Here is a 24,565-nt window from a genome sequence, read left to right on the forward strand (position 1 = left end):
ATAGTGGTGTGGGGAGGCTGCAGTGTGGGGATGCTGTGCGTAGTTGGGTGCATGCTGTCGGTAGTCTGTCTGTAGAAGCTCTCTGATGGTTAGGGAGGGTCTGTCAACAAAGGACCTATGGCAATGGCCACTGGGAAGCACCTGGTTGGGCATCTGACACTGTGCTGCAAGCAGCATCAGCCAAGCAGGGACCCTAGGAGTGGCTGGCAGAGAAGGGAAAGCTCAGATCACATCCATCTTATTGGCAAGATCACCCTGCTTTGTCCAGGTCTGACAGTCATCAAAGGCTACAGACACTTCAGGGAGTGTGGCCAGACTTGGGGGATGTACATCCCTAGCTGTTCTTGAGCCAAACCCTCTGGAATCCACACAGGCTGGAGGTCTGACCTCTCTAAACAGCTCTTCTTGTCAGCTCAAATGTCCGTGGTGGCCATGAGGTGTCCTGAAGCTAGCATTCTGGTGTTCCATAGTGAGAGTGGGCCATCCTCGCTTATTTGTCTCACCCCTTCCCCGGGACCCACTGGCACCAGGAATGCGTCCTCATACTCAGCAGGCCAATGCAGAGATTCCAGATTGCTCCCCATTCAGCCCCGGGTATCCATCTTCTTTCCATCCACTCTGAATTCCTTTCTTCCAAAGATCCTCATAGAGTGTGCCAGTCTTCTTAATAGTCTGGTCTCTTGCTGGGAGATGCTCTTCCTATCTGCATTTAGTAGGCCATCTTGGCTCCTTCTCCTCTTGTAAAGTTCTTCATCCTCATCATCTTCAAGTTGAATAGACCTCGGAGGAGGAGGAAGAGGAGAGGTTGGTCTTGCTGTCTTGGGGGTGGCAGAGGCAGAAGAGGTCAAGGAATTAGAAGGGGAGGCAGGAGAGGCAGGCAAACTCCATGTAAATTTTATTGAAAAACTTTGCATATAAATAGACCAATGTTGTTTAAACCCATGCTGTTCAAGGGTCAATGGTTTATCAGTATGAATCTGATATGAGTGTATATGTGTGCATGTGTATTTATATAATTCCTACAAAGTACGTATCTGCATATAAATGTATGTATATCAATATATAGACATAAATATATACATATGTGTATGTATGTATGCATACATACCCACACATGCACATATTTCCTAACTCTTTCCCTTTATAAGAGAATACTCTGATCACCTAGATCTTGATTTCTTAATATCATTCTCTACTTAAAGGAACCATACTTTTTTCAGAAAAGATAAATTTCAAGCCTAGAGCAAGGAAGTTAAAAGAGAAACCTTAAATATCTTTTTTGCATTATAAAGAAGTACTCAAAGAAAAATGAGAATAAATCAAAAGGACACAGGGGACAGCTCTACAGGTTTTCCACTGGCTAAGTAGGAGGAAATTTCAGCAGTAAAATAAATAATAAAGTCAATGGATTATAATTCACTGAATAATAGAATAACTGATGATTCAATTCTTATATAAATGTATAATAAATTGAAAAATAGACAAATACTTAGGGAGGTATAAAGGCAAAGCTCTTCCTTATAGCGGAAAATCAACATATACATGAAAGTAAGGTGGAGTTGGAAAATTATCAATGATTGCTAAACTAGTGGGTGAAAGATTCTTCAACAAAAATATGTGTTTATAGTTCTTAAATAACAAAATTATTCATTAAGTCCAAGGGGATAAATTACATAAATTTTTTACTGGAATAAGATAACAAATATTAGAACAACCTAACTAAAAATGTCCACTGATATGCACTGAGGATAACATATCACTTCTGTTGTACTTCTTTCAAAGTTACATAAAACCTGAATTTGAATCAAAAGATGACATCAGATAAACCAAAATTGAAGGGCACTTTTCAAAATTACTAGACTATTATGTGAAAACTATACTAAAAATCTACTCTCAGCAAATTTTATGTATACATTATTATTAACTATAGTCAATAGTATTGGTTTTTGTAATTGTACTATGATGATGTAAGAAATAACATTGTTCTTAGAAAACACATACTGCAGTAATTAAGGATAAAGGTTCATAATATTTCAAACTTCCTCTAAAATGGTTCACAAAAAGAATTATATATGATATACATAATATATATTATTGTAGAAATGCATATAATATAGATAAGTGAACATAGAGATAAAATATTAAAGCAAATATAGCAAAATATCCCAAAACATTTTGGGACTCTGAGTAAAGCATTGGAGTTTCTTGCACTATTTTAATTTGTTTGTAAGCTTTAAGCTATATAAAAATAAAAAGTTAACAGAAATTGATCTTAATACTCCATGATGAGCACTGCACACCTCTTAGTAAGATAAAAATGAAATAAACACAAAACAAATGACAATAGTAAATGCTTGTGATGCAGAAGAACTCAAAGTGTAGTCATTGATGGGAATGCAGGATAGTAAAGCAGACTTTGAAAATAAATCCGGCATAATAATTTAGTGTTAATTAAGTATTCACTTTACCATACAATCCAGCAATCAAGTATTTACTGAAGTGAAATAAAGATTTTGTTATGTATGCAAATGTTTATAGGGTACATTTATACATATTCATATTCACCTTTATACATATCCACCAATAAATGCAAACAAACAACATGCCTTACAACAGATGAACAGATAACTTCTGGTACATAAATACAATGATATACTACCTGGCACTAAAAAGGAACAAAGTGATTAATACAATACTGATAAGTCTTAAGTGCATTTTCTTACGTGAAAGAAGCCATACACAAAAGGTACCTATTGCACGATTCCACTTATACAGCATTCAGGAAAATGTAGAGCTAAATATCAGGACAGACAGCAGATCAGTGGTTGACAGAAAGTTGAGATTCGGATTGTTTTTAATGAGGCATTGAAGAGAATGTTTAGAATGCTGTAATTGTTTAATCCAGTCCTGTGATGGTACACGTTTGTCAAAATCAATAGAACTCTACCCTAAATAATAACTTATTGTACACAAATTAAAAACATCAACCAGGATGTTGGAGGGTCCAATAACAGAAAGCAGACTGTCACAAATAAATCTGACTTCATTAGAAGTCAGATTTATTAGAAAAGTTTATTAGAACTAGTTCATTAGAAAAATATGATGTTAGAAAAGTTAAGACACCACTAAATGATGTGGAAAGAAAAGGAACTGATCTAAATAACTTTAGAAATAAGAGTTTTGATTGACGACATTAAGGTAAAAGCTAAAATAACTGTACAAAAACATCATACTCTTTGGGGTAAATTTGTTTCTTACCGAGGTATAGATGCGCAACTCTGAAACTACTTTACATGTAAAAGTAGAGTTCACTATGTAAGTAAATAAATTATAAACGGTAGCCAAGCTTCTCACTGTCAAAAAAAAACACATTACAAATAGGCAAGAGGAAGAGGAAAAGGGTAGAACAAACCATGTGGTGACTGTTTGACTGTTTAGAGTCAGAGATATCTGAATCTTTTTTTTTTGAGACGGAGTCTCACTCTGTCGCCCAGGCTGGAGTGCAATGGCACGATCTTGGCTCACTGCAACCTCTGCCTCCCGGATTCAAGCAATCCTCCTGCCTCAGCCTCCCAGGTAACTGGGATTACAGGCGCCCGCCACCACGCACAGCTAATTTTTTGTATTTTTAGTAGAGACGGGGTTTCACTGTGTTAGCCAGGACGGTCTTGATCTCCTGACCTCGTAATCTGCCTGTCTCGGCCTCCCGAAGTGCTGGGATTACAGGAGAGAGCCACCATGCCCGGCCAATATCTGAATCTTTACTTGTTTCTTGACAGTATTTTCCAAAATGCTAGGTGGACTTTGGACTGTGCTCTCCTAATGCACCTTCTGACACAGGGAGGCAACGCAGGCCCATATAACATCCCCTCCCTTATTTGTAGCCCATTCATCTGTGCTTAAATGCCTTCCTACATGTTTGTTTTATTTATGGTCATACCCCTGGTCTTTTTTTCATGAGTCCCTTTGGCCTGGAATGCATTTCCTTCCTGTTACTTTTATGCTTCTGTTAAGAAAGTTTAGAATTCAACAATTAACAACTCTAATTGTTAAATTCTAAACAATCTTCATTTAGTTATTTTCTGGAGAATGCCTACAGTGCAGTTCCAGCCTACAGTATTTAGAGCACCTGAATTAATTATGTTTGCCTAATAATAACCCTGTTTCATTTATGAAACTAACAGTGGATAGAGTTAATATAAACCATGTCATATTAGAAAGGCTATGTAAAGATTTCATAAATAAAATAAGTGACTGAAGAAGTCTTTCAATCTGTAAGAGAGGGACTGAAGAATTACTAGAAGATCATAGAAAAGTAACGACGGATGAAGAATGAGAGACACTGACACAGAATTGAATAAAAAAATACATATGGCAATTTAGAGTACTTTCAGACAGTTTTTTAGGAATTTTGTATTTATGGACTGAGTTTTAAAATAAGCTCTGGTATGAGTGACTCACTGTGTTAATCTTGAGAAAGTTGTGTGGAAGTTTCTCTGCCCTGGGGAGTTTTTTCTAATGGTCCTCCTTTGTATCCCAGTGTACCCTTTATAGAACATCATTAAAACACATATTTCTCTCACTGACAGACATCTGTTCTGTTATCTAAAATTCAAGATTCAGGAAGCAAGAAATTGTTTTGTTTTTCTTCCTCTTATTTATTTTTTTGAGATGATGTCTCACTCTGTTGCCCAGGCTGGAGTGCAGTGGAGCAATCTCAGCTCACTGCAACCTCTCCCTCCTGGGTTGAAACAGTTCTCGTGCCTCAGCCTCTTGTGCAGCTGGGATGAATGCATAGCTCTACCAGAGTACCAGTCTTATACCATGTTTCTTTACTGTTTATTTACTGAACAAAATAATTATTTTCAATCTTTTTACTGCTTGAATAACATATATTCTCTAAATGCATAAATGCAAATTAAATATAATAGAAAAACAGAGTTAAACATTTAGCATATCTCAAAGGATTCAGATTTATACATTCACTAAAATCCATTTGTTTAAAATCAATTCATTTTCATTATTGCAGAGATTTTAGTAGACATGATATGTGCATTTTTCTGTATTGTTTTAAGTGGGGTGATATGCAATTGCTCCAGTTTTGACATTAGCTGGTTTAAGTGTTTAATGTAATGGATTTGAGGGAAGTCAGAACTCTTAAAATCTGCTATAGCTAAGTATGGTTTATCAACTGTACACTTTTGTGGGTAATGCATATTGATTTTTAATTTTATGATAGGTACAAATATACTCTGTAAAGTCTATTGAATAATCTATAAAATATTCAGAAGAGCATTTTTCTTGGAAATTTAAATGTGAATTAGCATTTCTCAAAATATAGTGATGGTTTTCATACATAAGAAGAGTTTCATTATATGAGAATAAGGTAGAGGTATTTATCTGCTTCTATTTGATTCAATTTTAGGCTTTTACCTAAATTCACTACCCTTAATCACCCTAGTTGTGGATTTATGCCATGAAATTGCTGAAACTAATCATTTGACTGATGATAGTCTTCAGTGAAAGCTTAGAGGTATAGCTGACCTTTTTCACGGTTATTTAAAAAATCATTTTGAAGCACTCTCAAACAATATCAAATGTTAGTTCCTAGAACATAATTTTTGGGATTTTTTTAAAGCTACATGAATATATTGCTTGCAAAGAATCTGAAGAATTAAACAATGGAATCATATTTATCAAAATCTATTATTTCCAACTTTTTGGCAACTTAGTGATTGAATAAAAAGCAAAAATGGAATTTATTTATATATGAAAATGCCTACAATATCTTCGAGTTAAACAAAAATACAATTTTGAAGAAGTAAACCACATTCGTGAAGCATAAATTCTGAAAAACTGAAGCACATGGGCATTCTGAAGAACACTCAGCCCTGTAATGAGGTTGAATTCATAGACTCAGGGCCTGGACAGATGCCTGGCTCCCCACAGACATCGCCCTGCATCTCCACTTCCTCAGGGAAGAATGGGGATGACTACAATACCTACTAGGGTTTTTCTGTGAGGATACAATGACGGTTATAGAAATCACTTAAAATAGTACCTGGGGTGTTTTAAGTTGTAAGGTTTTGCCATTTTTATGAATATTAAATCATGTCATTGCTATGAATGCTACTTAAATCTTGTGGGCCTCCTTCATGAATAAAAGCTCCCTAGACATATGAACACCAGCTATATTTTCATTGCATTGCTATATTTATTCACAATGATAGAAGTTTATAGAGGCTACAGATTTACATGAATTACTATTTTCTCAAGTTAAAGTTAGTTTTGTAAAAAGTGATGACAAAACAAGACCACCCAGAAGACTGAGGTTTGCTCTTGCTTTAAAGAAGAGGGCTATGGCATGTAGTAGGAGACTCCTTCCATCTTGACTAGTATCTTCTGTTTTCCAAACTTTTAACCTCACAAACCATTTTTTACTTGAAATCATTTAATTTATTGGACTGCTATGTATGATGTTTAACCTAGAATTTGAATTCAACGTCTTCTCTCAGCTTACTAGATGGTGGTATATGCAGGGGCAAGTTACATCAACGTCTGTTTGACTACCCTACTGCCATTCCTACCTTATTATTGCCCTGCACTACAGGTGCATACTTTCCTGTAAGACTGCTCTTGCGATTTCATGCTGCAAGCAAACCCGAGTCTCCTCTGTCTTTGGAAGAAATTTCTGTGTCCACTTGTGCTGCTTCAACTGGTTTCAAAACTGAAAGGTCTCACTATAAAAGAGAGACTATTAAAAAATTCTAGTCCTTTTTCTTACTGCAAATTGTGGGAACTATGAATTTTTTCCTCTTTCTTCTCCCATTTTTCTTATTTTGGATTAACATATGTCAATGGCAGGAAATCCACAATTATCGCCACTTCAACAACAACACAAACACAAAACAAACACTACAATAAAAACAATTTCAACAATTTTTCTCTCTTGAAGCCTAGCTTTTGAAATTAAAAATCTCTTTATATTTAGAGTATTATATCTGTTCCAGTGGTGGAGAAAAATAATCATTTGGAAATTCAATTGGATTTTTTTTATTGCATATGGTATCTGAACTTTTTCTGACACAAGCAATAAATAAGGTAACTGAGACTAACCAAGATTTAACAGTGACCGCAGTTAATATAATTAAAAAGATAATATTAACCTACTATAATTTAACAGCTTTATTGAGATAAAATTCAATATTCAGTTGAGATATAATTCATAAAATTTACCGAAAGTAAATAGTTCAATGGATTTTAGCATATTCACAAACTTGTGCAACCCTCCTCATCATAATCTAAGGAGAACATTTCACCACCACCAAAATAAAAGCCATACCCATTAGCAGTCCTCTCTTCCTACTGATCTACTTTCTTTCTTTATAAATTTTCCTATTCTGGACATGTAATATAAATGGAATCGTACAATATGTGCTCTTTTGTGACTGACTTCTTTCAAATTAATATTAACAATTTCAATAGTATATAAAAACCTTGATACAACATATCTCTATATTCTCTCCCTCCCTCCATTGTACTATGTCATACAAATGATGTCTTTATGCATTATAAGTTTAACAATGAAGTTTTATAAATACTGACTTATGTAGATGCCTTTTAAATTAAATAGAAAAATAAAATTGTATTACATATATTGTATTTATGTTTAAAAAATAATATATATTAATATATAATATATTTAGTTTTATATATGTACTTCTTTTAAAATTTACCTGTATATTACCTTTATCAACGCTCTTTATTTCCTTTTATGGATTCAAGTAACTGTCTAATGAGAGTTTATTTCAGCCAGAAGATTCCCTTCAGTATTCCTTGTAGGGCTGATCCACTGGCAATAAATTTGATCAGTTTTTGCTTATTTGGGAAGGGCTACAGAAAGAATAGAAATAGCCATAACAGCCTAGCCAAGATGTCATCATCAGTACTCCTCTTCCGGCTTAAAATCCACCTAACACCACCAATGCTACACCAGCTATTATTGTTACTATCGCAATAAGCATGCCTTCTGAAGCTTTCTTTTTATCCAATTAGATAAACTGGCATAATATGCCTCTTTTCGTAAGCCAGAGAGCAAACGGAGGAAGCATCATTTAACACATCCCAATTTTCATCACAAATTAGCGTGATAACTAACATATTACATATTAACACAAGCATCTTTGAAATTGGGATGAGTTTTTCACAATAGTGATGTCTTAAATACTTTATCAGAATTTAACTGGCAGTTTTTGCTCCCTTTATTAGTTTCCTATAATGGCTGTAACTAATTTTCACAAACTTAAAACTGCACAAGTTTATTATTTTATATATTTGGAGGCCAAAGTCTAAAATGAGGTAGGTATTGCACGGTTGTGTTGCTTCTGAAGACTTCTATTTTCTTGCCTTTACTAGATTCTAGAGGCTGCCTTTATTCCTGGGCTCATGACCCCTTCCTTGCATCAATCCAAACTCCAGCTTTCATCCTCATGTCACCTTCCTCCTTTAAACTTCTTGCCTCTCTCTTATAAAGGCCCTTGGAAGACCCTTATGATTATAGTTAGGGCCTACCCAGATAAAATAGGATAAGCTTACCACAACAAAATCCTCAACTTAATCAAATCTGCAAATTCTTACTGGCCACATAAGATAGCACTCGCAGGTTTCCAGAATTAGGAGCTGGATATCTTCAACAGGGAGGTAGTGAAGGGAGTGGGAGGGCGTTATTTTTTCTACCCTGCTACCCTTAATGGCACATAAAATAAACTCCCTTAAAATCGATGGCATATTATAATTCCTTAAATGTGGTAATGCATCTCCTTTTTCCAGTATTTTGTGTTCCATTCATATTGATTTGTTTTCAATCTCCTGAACTTTCTCACCTTCTGGCCCTCATCCTTCTAGAAAACTCTCCCCATCCCCTTCTGTATCCCACATGCCTAACCTCGAAAATGTGTGATGATTCCTTAGGGCTCACTCCAAATATCACCTGTTCAGTAGGCTTTCCAGTAACACCGAAGATGTCTTAGTGGCCCTTATATTTGACTGTATTACTTTTCTGTGCTGAATAACAACTTATCACAAGCTTATAGATTTAATACAAGTCACATTTTTTATTTTACAATTTCTGCAAGTCAAAAATCTGTGAATGGTTTAACTGAGTTCTCTACTCATGGTCTCACAAGACTGAAATCAAAAGGTTGGCCAGGACTGTGAGCTAATCTAAGGCTCACGTTTCTCTTCCAAGCTCACTGGCTGTTGGTAAAATTTAGTTCCTTGTGATTTTAGAACTCTGGTCTTTCTTCGTTACTGGCTGTCTAGAGTGTTCTTGGCTGCTGCAAACCAGATGCCATTCCCTATCTCATAGAGCTTTATAAAACACAGCTTTCATTTGCTTCTTTGAGGCAAGTAGGATAATGCCTCTGACTTCTTTTAAAGTCTTACCTGATTTAGTCAGACCCACTCAAGATAATGTCTCTTTTGATGGACTCCCTTATGATTCTGGGACTTAATTATATCCGCAATCTTTTCTTCCATGTAAAGTAAACAATTACAGAGTGACATTCAATCATATTCACATATCTTACCCACAATGATTTATTTATTTAAGAGAGAGAGTCTCACTGTTTCCCAGGCTGAAATGCAGTGGCTCAATCACAGCTTGCTGCAGACTTGACCTCCCAAGCTCAAGTGATCCTTCCATCTTAGCCTCCTAAGTAGTAGCTGGGACTATAGGTGTGCCTATCACCATCTCTTCACCACCTCTAGGGGTCTCACTATGTTGCTGAGACTAGTCTCAAACTTCTGGCCTCAAACAATCCTCCCACCTCGGCCTCCCAAAGTGCTGGGAATACAGTTGTGAGCCACTGCACCCAGCCTCACCCACATTTAAAGTGAGGGAATTATGTAGGGTATGTACACTAGTGGTGGGGATCTTGGAAACCATATTGGAATTCTACTTACATAATGACTCTTTAGCAAGGAAATTGATCATGTTTACCACTTATTGCACTGATTTACTTGCCTATTTGAACCCATCATTGTTCTTTTAAACACCTGCCCCCCACCTCCCGCGTCTAGCACAGTGCTTGCCACAGGGCAAGGGCTCATTACATATTAGTATAATGAATTAATATACAAATCAACATGATATGGGGGTACAGTGAATTCATGTGTGTTCTGCAAAAGAAAATATCATGAGTATTTTCTCATATACATTGTTGTTCAGCTGCGTAGTAGATTATAATATACAAAATTATTTACAAAGCAACAGCTAAATTAACTTCCCACTAGCAAAACAAAACACCTAGTGTCACAATTAAATATTTAGCAGTAGGTAATTAGAAAGAAAGGGTATGCATGGGAACTTCTCATTAAAGACAATTCATTTTTTCTGCATGAGTAGAAGATGTTTGTTCAATGCAATTTCCATTATTTCACAAAAACTTTGATTATGATAAAATAGTATCCAGAAATGTATTACTTACAATACATTTCAATCTCATAATAGTTTCAGAAAAAGATCTTGTTTCTGTTTGAATTTTCCATACTACTAAGCATTGCTATTGCAAAAAGTAGCCACTTAATAGATTTTTTTTTTATTGAAGGAAATTTTTATTTTTATGTTCTTGGGAAGTAGTTTTTTTTTCACTTTTTTTTTTTTTTTGCTGTACTTGGAAATTGAAGTCCTGAGCATCTCCATTTTGGTACAGTTTTATTGCTCTTATTTTATGGACACTAATGATATCAATTTGCTGCCTTTACTCTACAGATTGCTGATATCCTCAGCAGCTTCTAGGCAGGCCCTCTTACTATTTTTCTTGTGGTCAGAATTGGGAGAATCACAGGGACACTTGGGTTTTGTAATTTCTCAAACAACTATAGTACTTCTCAACTTTGAAACCTTTATCCCTTATCCTAAGTCTTTGTGTTATACCTTTATCCCTGTAGTTGTGAAATTACTGAGAAAACCCAAGCAGTTCAAGGACTTAATGATGACTGTATATTTTCTGCTTTAAAGTATTCAGCCAGGCCTTTTTAGAACCTATGTTTGTACCTATGTACTGTACATTTTAGTGAGTAAGTGGCATTATTTTTAAATACTTTCCAAATAGCTAACATGTAAATATTTTTACTATGCCTTGAAAACTGACACTCAAATAATAATTTTGCTTTGTTGAAAAAGTTTCTGCTGCTTATACTGTGCTTTTTGTCTGATATAGTTTCTCTTGAATCAATCCTATTTCTTAAATACTTGTGTACATTTCACACAATGGCAACCACTTCATATAATTACATTTTCTGAGTAAAATATAAAAAAATTTTTCAGAACTGAAGTATTTCTATTAAGATTAGATGCTTATTACAATGTTCTTTTTCCATCATTTACTTGTTTTGAAAATAGCAACAAATCCATCAAACAGAGCTTACAGTGATAGCAACCTCCAGGGTACCAGAAAGAAAACATAGGGAGCATCAAATTGTTAATAATCTACTTTCTTTTTTTTTTTTTTTTTTTTTTTTTTTTTTGCTGTTGCAAGATTTAATAGAGTGAAAACAGAGCTCCCATACAAAGGGAGGCGACCCAAAGGGGGTTGCCATTGCCAGCTCGAATGCCTGGGTTTATATCCTGATCATTGTCCCTCCCGCTGTGCTCTCGGGCAACAGATGATTGGCTATTTCTTTACCTCCTGTTGTTGCCTAATTAGCATTTTAGTGAGCTCTCCTTACTATCTGATTGGTCATGTGTGAATTAAGTTGCAAGCCCCTTGTTTAAAGGTGGAAGCGGTCACCTTCCCAGCTAGGCTTAGGGATTCTTAGTCGGCCTAGGAAATCCAGCTAGTTCTGTCTCTCAGTTCCGCCTCTCAACAGGAAATCCCAAGAGCTGTTGGGGAGATTGTCCGATGACCGCCCTAACTGCTTCCTGCTGAACTGGGGCATAGTAGGGGTTGTGCAGTTGAGATTTCCTCGGGAGGGGTGTCTTCGATGTCATTAACTTTGGAGCATGGGCTAGCTGGTCAGTCCAGGGGTCCGTGGTAGACCTTAGTCATGGACTGCATCTGGGGCTCCATTTGAAGAACGATTTGTAGTTTTACAGCTTCGATTCTGGAAGAGACAAACTTAACAAGGAGGTTAAAGATACAGGGATTGAAATGTATGGCCTACAGTGCAGGGGATTATTTCTTTGGCACACTTCACGGGCCCTGACTATCTGCCTTTGGTTTGGGAACTTTGTAGCCACAGGTAGTGAGGAAATTGAAGAGCTCTTGGGTGGCTTGATGGCACAAGGTTTCTGAAAGGGCAGCTAAAAGTAAATCATCCATGTACCAAAGGACAAGAGTGTCCAGGTATGAGAATTGACTCAAGTCTTGGGCTAATGCCTGGCCAAATAGATGGGGGCTATCTCTGAACCCTTGGGGTAAAACAGTCCAGGTGAGTTGAGACGTTGGGTTTGAAGGCTCTTCAAAGGCAAACAAGAATTGAGAGTCAGGATGTACAGGGATGCAGAAAAAGGCATCCTTAAGGTCCAGGACTGTAAACTACTGTGCTTCTTCTGGTATTTGGGAAAGCAGAGTATAAGGGCTAGGTACAGCTGGGTATAGAGGGACAACGGCATCATTGATAACCCTGAGATGTTGCACTAATCTCTATTATCCATGAGGTTTCTGTACTCCTAAAATTGGAATACTGCAGGGGCTATTGCATGGTTTTACTAGGCCTTGGGCTTTTAGGTCCTTAATTTTTTGGAGTTCTTGTTGGGCCTCGGGTCTAAGGGGGTACTGCCTTTGGTAGGGAAAGGAGGTGGAATCCCTTAGTTTAACTTGAACAGGATGGGCATTCTTTGCTCGTCTATATTGTCCTTCTGTTGTCTAGACTTTAGGATTAATTCCTTCCTCAAGCAGGGGACAACCAACGGGTGTTCCTTCTCCTATGTTCAGGTGTATAATGGCCCCTGCTTTTGCTAGAATGTCTCTCCCTAACAAGGGAGTGGGGCTTTCAGGCATAATTAGAAAAGCATGTGAAAAGAGTAAAGCTCCCCAGTCATAGCTTAGTGGCTGGGAGAAGTATCTGGTGACTGGCTGTCCTAGGACCCCCTCGGATAGTGACAGATCTGGAGAACAGTTGTCCAAGACAGGAGAGTAAGACTGAGAAGGCCGCACCGGTGTCCAGGAGACAGTTAACCTCCCGGCCCTCAATGATCAAGCATATCCGGGGTTCTGTGAGGGTGATGGCATGGGCTGGCACTTGCCCCAGGCACCCTCAGTCCTGCTGCTGGATCATCTGGTTAGTGGCTTCTGACTCAGAGGACCTTCGTCCCTTGGGGCAGTGGGCCTTCCAGTGATTCCCTTGACATAAGGGGCATGGACAAGGGGGCAGCTTACTTCTACTTGGACAATCTTTTTTAAAGTGTCCTTGTAGACTGCACTGGAAGCAAGGCCTATTAGGCATTCAATTTTCCCAGCTTTTCCCTTTTCCAGAGCCTCCAAAGTCTGCTTGCCTGAGGGCCATGACTAAAGTGGTAGCCTTTTTTTTTTTTTATCCCGTTTGTCCCGTTCCGCCTGCTCCTCCTGATCTCTTTTATAAAAAACCAAGGTTGCCAAGTTCAATAGGGTTTCTAAGTTTTGCTCTGGGCCTATGGCAGACTTTTGAAGTTTTGTTCTAATGTCTGCAGCTGATTGAGTGATAAACTTATCCTTTAAGATTAGTTGGCCTTCAATAGAATCAGGTGAGAGAGGTATGCTTCCTCAATGCCTCCCTTAGTCTCTCCAGAAAGGCAGTAGGATTTTCTTCCTTTCCCCGTGTTATAGTGGACATCACTGAATAATTCATAGTCTTCCTAGTTTTCCTTAGTCCTTCTAGCACGCAAGTTAGCAAATGTTTGTGGCACCAATCTCCATGTTCTGATTCTGTGTCCCAGTGCGGGCCTATACTGGGAACTGCCTGCTGGTCTGTGGGGAATCATTCTTTTTCCTCTGTTGTCGTCCTATCATTGACCTGACTGAGATACCAGAGATCGCCAAACTCTCGGGCTGCAGTTATGGTGGCACTTCTCTCATTTGGGGTTAGTGTCTGATTTAGCAGTAACATATCTCTCCATGTCAGATCAAAGGATTGCCCTAACTCTTGTAAAACATCAATATAGCCATCAGGGTTATCTGAGAATTTGCCTAGGTCTATTTTAATTTGCTTTAAGTCTGAGAGAGAAAAAAGTACACGCACGCTGGCTGGACTGAATTCTCCTCCTCCCACCACTTGGAGGGGGCATAATTGGGGAACATTGGCACTCTTTGGTTAATTGTTTACCCCTTTATATATCTCCTTTTGGACCGTTTGGGTTGAAGGGGGGGTCCTTCCTTATTCGTTGGGGAAAGAGTCAGGGGGACACTGGGGTAGGGAGGTAGACTGAGGGCTTCCTGTAGGGCATAAATCACACTTTTTACATAATTGCTAGTTGTCTCTCAATGAAAAGAAAATTTGTACATATGGCACTTCACTCCATTTGCCTTTTTCCTACAAAAGAGGTCTAGCTGTAAGATGGTGTTATAATTTATACTTCCCTCAGGAGGCCAGGTTTCTCCCCACTTGAAGAGGGTATTGTGGCCAGGCAGTACTGCAGAAGAATATAAGTCATGTCTTTCTTAGCGTCTAAGGGTCAAATTGGTCTTAATTCTCCAGAATACATCTTAGGGGCATTTTTGCCTTGGGGGAAAGGTTTACCATCTGAAAAAAGGACATAGGGATGCCAGCACCCCTAGTCATTTTCCAATGAGCATTAGTCCTAGAGCATCCTCTATGGTCCTAATGCTTATTCCTTTCTAGGTGCGTAACCACTCGTGGACCTCTGCTTATCCAATTAGTTACGCTCACCGATGTAGCAGTCCTGCATCTGTTTTACCCGCCTCTCTTGACCACAAAGAAAGGGATCCGGGATGCTGGATTCTAGTGGTCCTTTACCAACATGCCTAACATTGCCTTTGCACTCAGGGTGAGTCCTAGAGCTGGGCTGGGTTTCTGAGTATTTCACAACAACCCAGCTGCACCATCAAGATGCATTCGCATAAACAACAGTTCTTATGCAAATTCGTTTCAGAGAGGGTGTAGTGAAACTTTTGAGTGCGGATTGAGATAGTCTTTTGATTCTGTAAGTACTTTAAGGCTTGGCTGGGTGCAAACAGTTTGCACATTTGAGGAGACCAATTATTAGGCAATTTTTCTAACTCTGCTTCCACAAAAGTCTCCTTATCAATTACTGAATACCCATTGTGGTTTTTTCCTCAATCACCTGGGAGGAACCATCTATCATACTGTACTAAAGGGAGTTCCTCCTAGCTCTGGTCGGACCTTTGTATGGTAATTAAGATTTAAATCCCCTGTTAGGAAATCTGCTGGGTTAAGGGAATTATCAGTGCTTGGAGTTACATTAGCTTTTTCTAACATAATAGCCCCATACTTTAAGATTTTTGAGTTAGAAAGCTACCTTTTTGCTTTTTTTTTTTTGACTTAGAATAACTCTGAACTGGTGAGGTGTTCTCACAACGAGGTTTCCTCTAAAAGTTACTTTTCTACTTTTAGTAAAGCAGTTGTCCCTACCGACTGAATGCATTTGGCCCATCTGTGGGTTACTGGGTTAAGGATTTGCTAAGCCCTTATTTACACTGACAACAAAGTGGCAATTATCAATTACAGGTTTTAAATTTACCCTGGGTTTTAAAGGAATAGGGCACACTTTTTTTTTAACTATTAATATCTTTTTCTTTCTTTTTCTCTTTGACTCCCTTTTTGTCTCTCTCTCCGTCTCTCTCTCTTAGCCATTACAAACTTGGGGCCCTGGCAAAGGTGGTGGGGAACAGGTCCCACATAACTCCCCATGTAGACAGCTGTATACCTAAATCAGGAGGGATAACAGGGATAAGACTCCCTGGGTTATAGCCTAGGTGCCTTAGGACACAGTGTAGAGCCTCCTTAGATCCCTTTGGAGACACAACTTGCTAGAAGAAATGAAAGTCTGAACCATTAGTACCTAGGAGGCAGGGATCAGAGGAAGTAGATTCAGAGGTAAGGAGAATTTTGGGGCTACACTTTCAAGAAAGTCGTGGTCGGGACCCAGGAGGTATGGATCAGAAGGAAAGGTAGGGGCGCATGCATGGGCGACTGCTGAGTAGAGACTTCTGGCTGCGCCATGATCTTAACCGGCTACTGCCGGGAGTTCGGGACAACAGCTTTCTACCTCTAGTCGGCCCTCAGCTTCTCCAAGAAAATTGAAAGTGGAAGCTGGCTCCAGGCAGACCAACGTCCCCAATAGAAGGGTTGGGGGTTGTTAGAAAGCCCTTCCCCAGATAGCCTCACACCTGAGTCTTAAGTCCAGCGGCCACGCTAATCATTTTTAACTGGCCGACAGGTGCCCAGTATTTTCCTCCAGTTCTAAGGAAGGATAGGACACAATAGCAAGTGAAAGTGGTCCAATATTACCACTTTGGAGGTCCCTTCATGGTCGCCAAAATGTTACTGGGTGGTCCTTGCTCACAGAGGTCCCAAGATGGCAGCAACCTGCTTCCAAGATGGTGGCAAGCCTTGTGTTCTCTGACCTGGGGCTCTTGGCCTCACGGATTCTGAGGAATGGAATCTTGGGCCATGCGGTAAGTGTTATAGCTCTATTAGAAGCCGTGGGTCATGGAAGAGAACCGTGGAACCCGGTGACTAGTGTTCAGCTCGATTAGGATGAACGCAGGCACTTAGCCATGCAGGAACAATGGCAAGCCTTTAGCCCGATCGGGAGTGGCAATGGGCGCCTCGCTGGATCAGGAGCACAGCAGACACCCTGCCAGATCTGGAGGGATGGAAGTCAGCAGCTGGTCTGCAACAGTGGCAAACAGCAGTGGTGGACGGCAAGGGAAAGCTCAGCTCAAGCCATAACAAACATAGACCAGAAGAGTGCAGTTGCAAGATTTAACAGAGTGAAAACAGAGCTCCCATGCAAAGGGAGGGGACCCAAAGGGGGTTGCCCAATAATCTACTTTCTTAATTGCAATGTCTTCAGAGAACATTGTTGAACAAGAAGTGGGAAGTATGAAGAAACAAAATATAATTTTTAAAAATGCTGTCACTTATTATTGCTACCTGCTGGTACTTTGTTAGATGAAGCATAGAAATCATAAATAACATTTCTTTCTTAAATTGTAATGTAGAGGGAGAGAGAGAGAGAGAGAGAGAGAGTCACAATGATAATATGGAAGAGAATAGAGAATAAATTGGATGACTTTATGCTGAAATATGCCAGGTGAATGACAGCAGTTGCAAGAAATGGTTCATTCAGTAAGCACTGGCACTTTGATTCTTTCTTTTCCAAGTTATCACTGTGAATTTGGACCTTGCAAAGTTAGTGATTCTTGTGAGAATGGAGCTGTGCATGGAGAGAAAATGGATTTGGAAATGTTTCCCCTTGAGTTCCGGTGCTAGTGTGCCAGCTTTTCAGGTCCACACTGTGAGATCAATGTCAATGAGTGCAGTTCCAGCCCTTGCCTGCATGGATATTGCTATGACAGTGAGTTCCTTCAGCGGCTGCAATTATTGTAGAGCAGACCAATGTAGAATGTAACATAGTAATGGGAGAGTTTAGGATATAACCATGATTATTTACTGACTTTAGCCTGGCTTGAACATCAAAGTCAATGTCAGTTATCTTCACTAAGTACCCCCAATTTCTGACAAATTCATTTATATTTTTGTGAGTCACAAGTGCAGCGAATGAGGAAATCTAATGAAATGTGACTTTTCCTTTCTAGTGTCAGAATTAACCTTCGCAATTTTATTTGAAATGGTAGAATTTTTAAAAATATTCACCCTTAGGCATGAGAAAGCATTGTTTACAGTATTCCAAATAATATTAGTTTAGCCTGTTTTATACATATATCACCCCACACACTCACACTTCTTCCTACTGAAATTTATATTCCTAAAAAAATATAAATTTATAGAGGAAAAAGACAGGAAGGAAAGAAGGAAGGAGGGAAAATAAGATGGAAACATGGATTTTTCTGTGGAAGAACATGCCTAAAATGGGTAATTTTGTTGAGACACAGAAAACGAAATGACATTATACACAGAATGTGGTTGAGGCATATAAAGGAGAAACAGAAATAAACAAAGGTCTAGAAGGGTGTTGCAAAAAACTATCTTATTTGGTTTTATCTCACCTCCTTTAAAATATATTTCTACATGATCCCTCAGTATCAGGTAACCTGCCCTGATATTCACATAGGTTCTTTTCTATTTTCCTTAAGTGCCAGCCAGCTTGAGAAATAAAGGGACAGAGTACAAAATAGAGAAATTTTAAAGCTGGGCATCCGGGGGAGACATCCCATGTTGGTAGGTTCTGTGATGCCCCACAAGACACAAAAACCAGCAAGTTTTTATTAGGGAGTTTCAAAAGGGGAGGGAGTGTGCAAATAGGTGTGGGTCACAGACATCAAGTACTTTACAAGGTAATAGAATATCACAAGGCAAGTGGAGGCAGGGTGAGATCACAGGACCACAGGACTGAGGCGAAATTAAAATTGCTAATGAAGTTTCGGGCACCATTTCATTGATAACATCTTATCAGGAGACAGGGTTTTGAGAGCAACCGGTCTGACCAAAATTTATTAGGCGGGAATTTCCTCTTTCTAATAAGCCTGGGAGTGCTATGGGAGACTGGGGTCTATTTCACGCCTGCAGTCTCAACCATAAGAGACGGCCACGCCCAGCGGGGACCAGTTCAGAGACCCACCCCCAGGTGCACATTCTCTTTCTCAGGGATGTTCCTTGCTGAGAAAAAGAATTCAGCTATATTTCTCCCATTTGCTTTTGAAAGAAGAGAAATATGGCTCTGTTCTGCCTAGCTCACTGGCGGTCAGAGTTCAAGGTTATCTCTCTTGTTTCCTAAACATTGCTGTTATCCTGTTCTTTTTTCAAGGTGCCCAGATTTCATATTGCTTAAACACACATGCTGTACAATTTGTGCAGTTAATGCAATTATTACAGGGTCCTGAGGTGATATACATCCTCCTCAGCTGACAGGATTGAGATTGAAGTAAAGACAGGCATAGGAAATCACTAGGGTATTGATTGGGGAAGTGATAAGTGTCCATGAAATCTTTACAATTTATGTTTAGAGATTGCAGTAAAGACAGGCATAAGAAATTATAAAAGTATTAATTTGGGGAACTAACAAATGTCCATGAAATCTTCACAATCTATGTTCTTCTGCCATGGCTTCAGCCGGTCCCTCTGTTTGGGGTCCCTGACTTCCCACAACACCTCAATATATGAATAAATAGTTAAAATTACATATAAAACCTCATTTCAATAGAAAGTTATGTTATTGTCTTTTTATTTAGAAACAATAGGATTTAACTCAAATTTTAAATTTGTTTCTCAAAACAAGTGCTGTGCAAATAAAAGCCAATATTAAGGCAACTGAATTTTGTAAATTGGGTGAAGCCACCCAGATATAAAAGAACAGGTAGTGGTGGGGCCCTAGCAAACTGAAATATCTATATAGATACTAATATCACATTAATTTTCTAACATTGTGCCAGCTAAGCAAAACAGTTCTGTGGACTATATGCCATATTTTTGCTGCTCTTGATATAAATCACCAAGTTATTATTTTTGTTCCAGATTTTGGCGCTTCCAAGATTGTATTTTAAAATTTCTGAAATTCTCAAATTACCTTGAAGTAAGTCAGTATTGTATCATTTCTGAGCTCAAACCCACAGGTGTCTGGTGAGGAATGATAATTAAAAAAGATTCATGTCATTTTAAAATATTGCATGGCTGAGAGAGAAGTTAGAGATTTTTTGTTTTTGAAATATGTAGGCAGCCCTACTATAATGATTATAATAGACAATTTAAATTTAAATTGTTCACATTGATTAACAATGTATTATAATATATTTGACTTTTAGAAGTTCTTCATAAATATTTTAATATATGATTTTTTTCTAAGATATGAAAATGCAATTTATAATGTTACTTATAATGCAATACTACCTACTAAAATTTTGAAACCATAATATATTATGGGAAATGTAAAATTTGAATACTTAATATATTAATGTATTTCATAATTTAATCATTCATAATATATTTTGGACCCCATCTAAGGATATTTAGCTACCAGGCAACAAAAATATTTATTAAAATTTATATCACACATGTAGAATGTTATCAGAATGAAACTAAGACACTAGATTCTTCATACTTTCTCTGAAATAAAATAGTTTGGGAAGCAAAACTTCCTGAATTCTAGTTAATAGTGATACAGACAGAAGACAGGGAAATACTGGGTAGAAGAAGGTACAAGATGCCCTGGCAAAGGCCGCATCCTCAAGCCTGGATACCCGTAGCCATAAATGAGAACAGGCATTCCTGTTTTTCCACCCAAAAAGTTGCCTTTTGGCTTGCCATGCTCCCTAGCCTGTACCCATATAAATGTTGAACCTCAGACTCCAGAGTGAACCAGAAGATGAAGAGATAAGACAGGCAGACCAACGGACTCTTCCGCAGAGAAAAGAGAGAAGAGGAGGAACATCTGAATGCCAAGAGGAGTTTGGGAGTGGTCAGAGAGGAGTTTGGCCACTGTGCGGCCCAACTCCAGGGGAAGATTATCTTCCCACTCCATCCCCCGCTTTCACTTCCCCATCCATCCTGCTGAGAGCCACTCTACCACTCAAGATCTTCATTCAACCTTCAAGCCCATGTGTGACCCGAATCTTCCGGGACGCTAGGCAAGAGCTCGGGATACAGAAAGCTATCATACTGGCCCTCTGCCCTTGTGAAAAGGCAGAGGGTCCATTCAGCTGGTTAACCCTTAAAGCCATCTGCGGACAGCAAGGCTAAGAGAGCATTGTAACACTGGGGTTGCAGGCACCCACCCCTAGATGCTACCACAGGTCCAGAGCCCAAAGCACTCGCCCTGGCCTCTGCACCTGCCTATCTGCGTGGTCTCCCTCCCTCAAGGGGTTTCAGCAGCTGCGGCAACTGAGCAGGCCAGCCACACCCCTGTCGCATGTCCTGCGAGAGGGATCAGGGAACTCTAGCATGTCAATAGTATTTATTACAGGACAATATATGAGAAATCACTGCATATATGTGTGTGTTTGTGTGTGAGTCTGTAAATCTCGAACACCATTATACGGTTGTTCACCACTTTGTTGTTACAGGGTTGTTTGTTTTTTAATGGAGTCTTGCTCTGTCTCCCAGTGTGGAGTGCAGTGGCATGATCTAGGTTTACTGTGACCTCTGTCTCCCAGGTTCAAGCAATTGTCCTGCCTCAGCCTCCTGAGTAGCTGGGACTACAGGCATGTGCCACCAAGCCCGGCTAATTTTTTTTTTGTATTTTTAGTAGCGATGGGGTTTCACCATGTTGATCAGGCTGGTCTTGAACTCCTGACCTCCAATGATCCACCCACCTCGGCCTCCCGAAGTGCTGGGATTACAGGTGTGAGCCACCTGCCCGGCCTGCTGTTACAGTTTTAAAATACCTCTGTATATTCCACCAAAAAGTTTTGTCACATTTCAAACTTTCATTCAGTACAACCAGTATATATGATGTCTGGTACACACTTAAGCATAAAATGAATAATACATCCAGATTCATAGAAGGCCTATTTTAAGAAAATTTGGCCTCAAAATAGTAGTATGAAATATTTATAAACACAGACTAATACCAATGCAGTTGAAATGGGAAAGGTCCTTTTTCCCCCTTGCAGGTTCTGTGACAGGGGGAGTGGCTCGCTTCTTCAGTGCCCCATTCCTCTAGCGGAACATATAGACAGGCAGGATGTGGAGCTCTGACTCCACCGCCGTGCATAGGGGTGAATGTCTACAGCTCCTGAAGCCCCAGTGGGCGTGTGTTACAGGGTGCTCATTTAGTTTTGCTCTTTTAGTTTTGCCATCTATAGGCGGCTTGTGTTAACCAGCTCAATTAGACCCTCCACTTTGTCACAAGGACAGAGGGCTTTCTGTATCCTGGGTTCTTGCCTTGGTGTACCAGAAGAATCAGATCACACCTGGGCTTGGAGAATGAGTGCAAGGTTTTACTGGGTGGAAGTAGCTCTCAGACAATGCAAGCCAGAAGGGAGGTGGTTTTCCCTTGGAGTTGGTGTGCTCGGCGGCCTGGGCTCCCCTCCGACTGCCCTGGCAAAACTCCATGTTCTTCTGGAGCTCCAGCATGCCTGCGCTTGTCAGTGCGTTCCTCTTGATGTGCAGCCACCTGTGTGTTCCTCTGCTGATGTGCGCCTCTCAATGTCCAGGTGCCACTGTGTCTTCCTCCCCTGATGTGTTTCTCACTACATCCAGCCACATGTGTGTCTGCCTGCTAGGGTCTCCGGGGTTTTTATAGGCACACGATGTGGGCAGGGCGGGACAGGGTGGTCTTGGGAAATGCAACATTCTGGCCTAAAGGCAGGAGTGTCCTCCTCACGTAGATCCATGGGGGTGGAGCCCCAGCCAGGGACCACGCCCTCCTCTACCCAGCACTTCCCTTCCCCCTTCTGTATCATTTAAAGGGACCACACTCTTCCCATCCCAGCACTTCCATATCACAGTGACTAGATTTTCTGTTAAAAACAACAACAACAATCAAGAGCAAGACTATGTGTGTAACACGTCTTTCCAATGAAATAGTTATTGGTTATCACATAGCCCCGTGGTTAACAAATTACATATGAGAAAAACCCTCTACTTTTTGTTACTTTGTTTTAAATATTTAATTTTTTTCTATCTTCTTTGCAGTATCCGATTTCCCTTTGGTATCCAATTTAGTTCTCTAGGTTCTCTTCTGGCACTTAGTCCATTTATTAGGTTTTCATTCCAGAATAAAGTGTTAGAAACACATTCCGTGTCTGTATTAATCTATGTTAGAAACACATTTACTGACAATAAAAGCATGCTTTATTTTTTTAACAATCTGTTTCCAGACACTTTGTTTGTTGAAAGTTACCTTTTGTTGTCCTTTGCGTTTAATGTAATTTATAATGTCTTTATAGCACACGTAACATCAATGCTGAAAGTTAATTTGACTCCAGTTGTTTGTTACTTGTCAGTATGCATCAGTATCCCAACTTAAATAATAACCATAAGGATAATTTTAAATATTGTTATGATTGATGACACTCCACAATGTCTTAATTATATATTGTATAATATGTGGTTTTAATATGTTAAAATAAAAAATACCATGTGTAACATAGAAGCACAGACTGACATTTTATCACATTAATTCATTTACAATTACATCTGTTTATCTATTAACAATTTGTAGTCAATGAGAGGTTAAAAACTAGGTGCTAGATACAAAAGGAAAGTAAAACAGAAGTAAAATCCTCACTAAGGAGCTGCCTATTCTTGTGTATTTCACTTGTCTCTTGTTGATGTCTATGACTGCCCTGTTCTCCTTAGAGGCCCTAGTTATACATGTTGTACAAAACATGGCTGCAGAAATCCAGAAGCTAGATACATTTATTACAGTGCATTAAAAATGCTGTTGCCACTGAAGACCTAAGCATTTAATGAGAGTAATAGCAAGTACATGCACAGAGGCGTAATGGGAGTATAGATTTCATGGTAAATCTCAGGGATAATGAAGAACTCAGGGACTGACTGCAAGTAGTTATAAATTGGTGCCTGCTCCAACTGCAATTCATACTGTCACTACTTCCTTGAGATGCTTCAGACACCATTCTTTTTCATCATTAATGGTAAAATGAAGAACAAATTGTGATCATTATTTTACAAAGATTTTGATGAAATGTGAAAGCTCTTTTTAACTAAGGCTTAAGTAGCTCATTATCAACTTTGAGATCACAATGCACTTTAATATATTCTGTCATACATAGAACTTTAACAACTGAACAGTTAAGGTCTTGTTTATTAAACCTAAAACAACTTGGGAAAATTAAATGATACAAGAGTAACCTATTTATCATATATATTGTATACTGCCAAAAACAAGAGAGAGCAAGTAAAATTGGATATTTTCATTGTTGCTTTGCAAACTATTACCAAATGTCCATAGTAATTGTTCTTATTTCAACTAACTGAAGTTTTTTTTAAGTTAAATAGAACTGAATAAGATGGTTATTTAGAAAATATTGTAGATGACTATGTAATAGATTAAATATAATAATTCTTACTTTATTTGGTCAAAAGTGAACTACATAAATGATTATAGAATTTTAGACTAATTATAATTACCTGTACTAAGGTTAAAGGAATGTTAAGAGTTTTCTCTTTTTTGTTGTTTCCAGTGGTTGATGGCTTTTCCTGCTTATGCAATCCAGGCTATGTTGGGATAAGATGTGAACAGGACATTGATGACTGCATCCTGAATGCCTGTGAGCACAATTCTACCTGCAAAGATCTGCATCTCATTAGTATCCACTGGTCTTTTATATACCTAAATGTGGACTAATATAATTTAACACCTACGTACAAATAGAGTGAGCTTTTGCCTGTGTGTTAGGTTAATATATATATTACATATGCTTACTTCTCAAGGTTAGAAAACAGAAACTCAAGCAAC

At 38.8% G+C, this 24,565-nt stretch overlaps 1 long non-coding RNA gene across 1 annotated transcript in view; it reads left to right on the forward strand.

Annotated features, from left to right (window-relative positions):
• The window catches only part of LOC134758745 (uncharacterized), a 54,575-nt gene extending 30,173 nt beyond the window's left edge, over positions 1–24,402 (forward strand). Inside the window, exon 3 of the long non-coding RNA XR_010134278.1 lies at positions 24,291–24,402. This is a non-coding gene — a long non-coding RNA (uncharacterized lncRNA). The remainder of the gene's footprint in view (positions 1–24,290) is intronic.
• Positions 24,403–24,565: the final 163 nt, after the last annotated feature.

This window comes from Gorilla gorilla, chromosome 5 (assembly GCF_029281585.2).
Source record: "Gorilla gorilla gorilla isolate KB3781 chromosome 5, NHGRI_mGorGor1-v2.1_pri, whole genome shotgun sequence".
In the NCBI taxonomy this organism is placed as follows: Eukaryota; Metazoa; Chordata; class Mammalia; order Primates; family Hominidae; genus Gorilla; species Gorilla gorilla.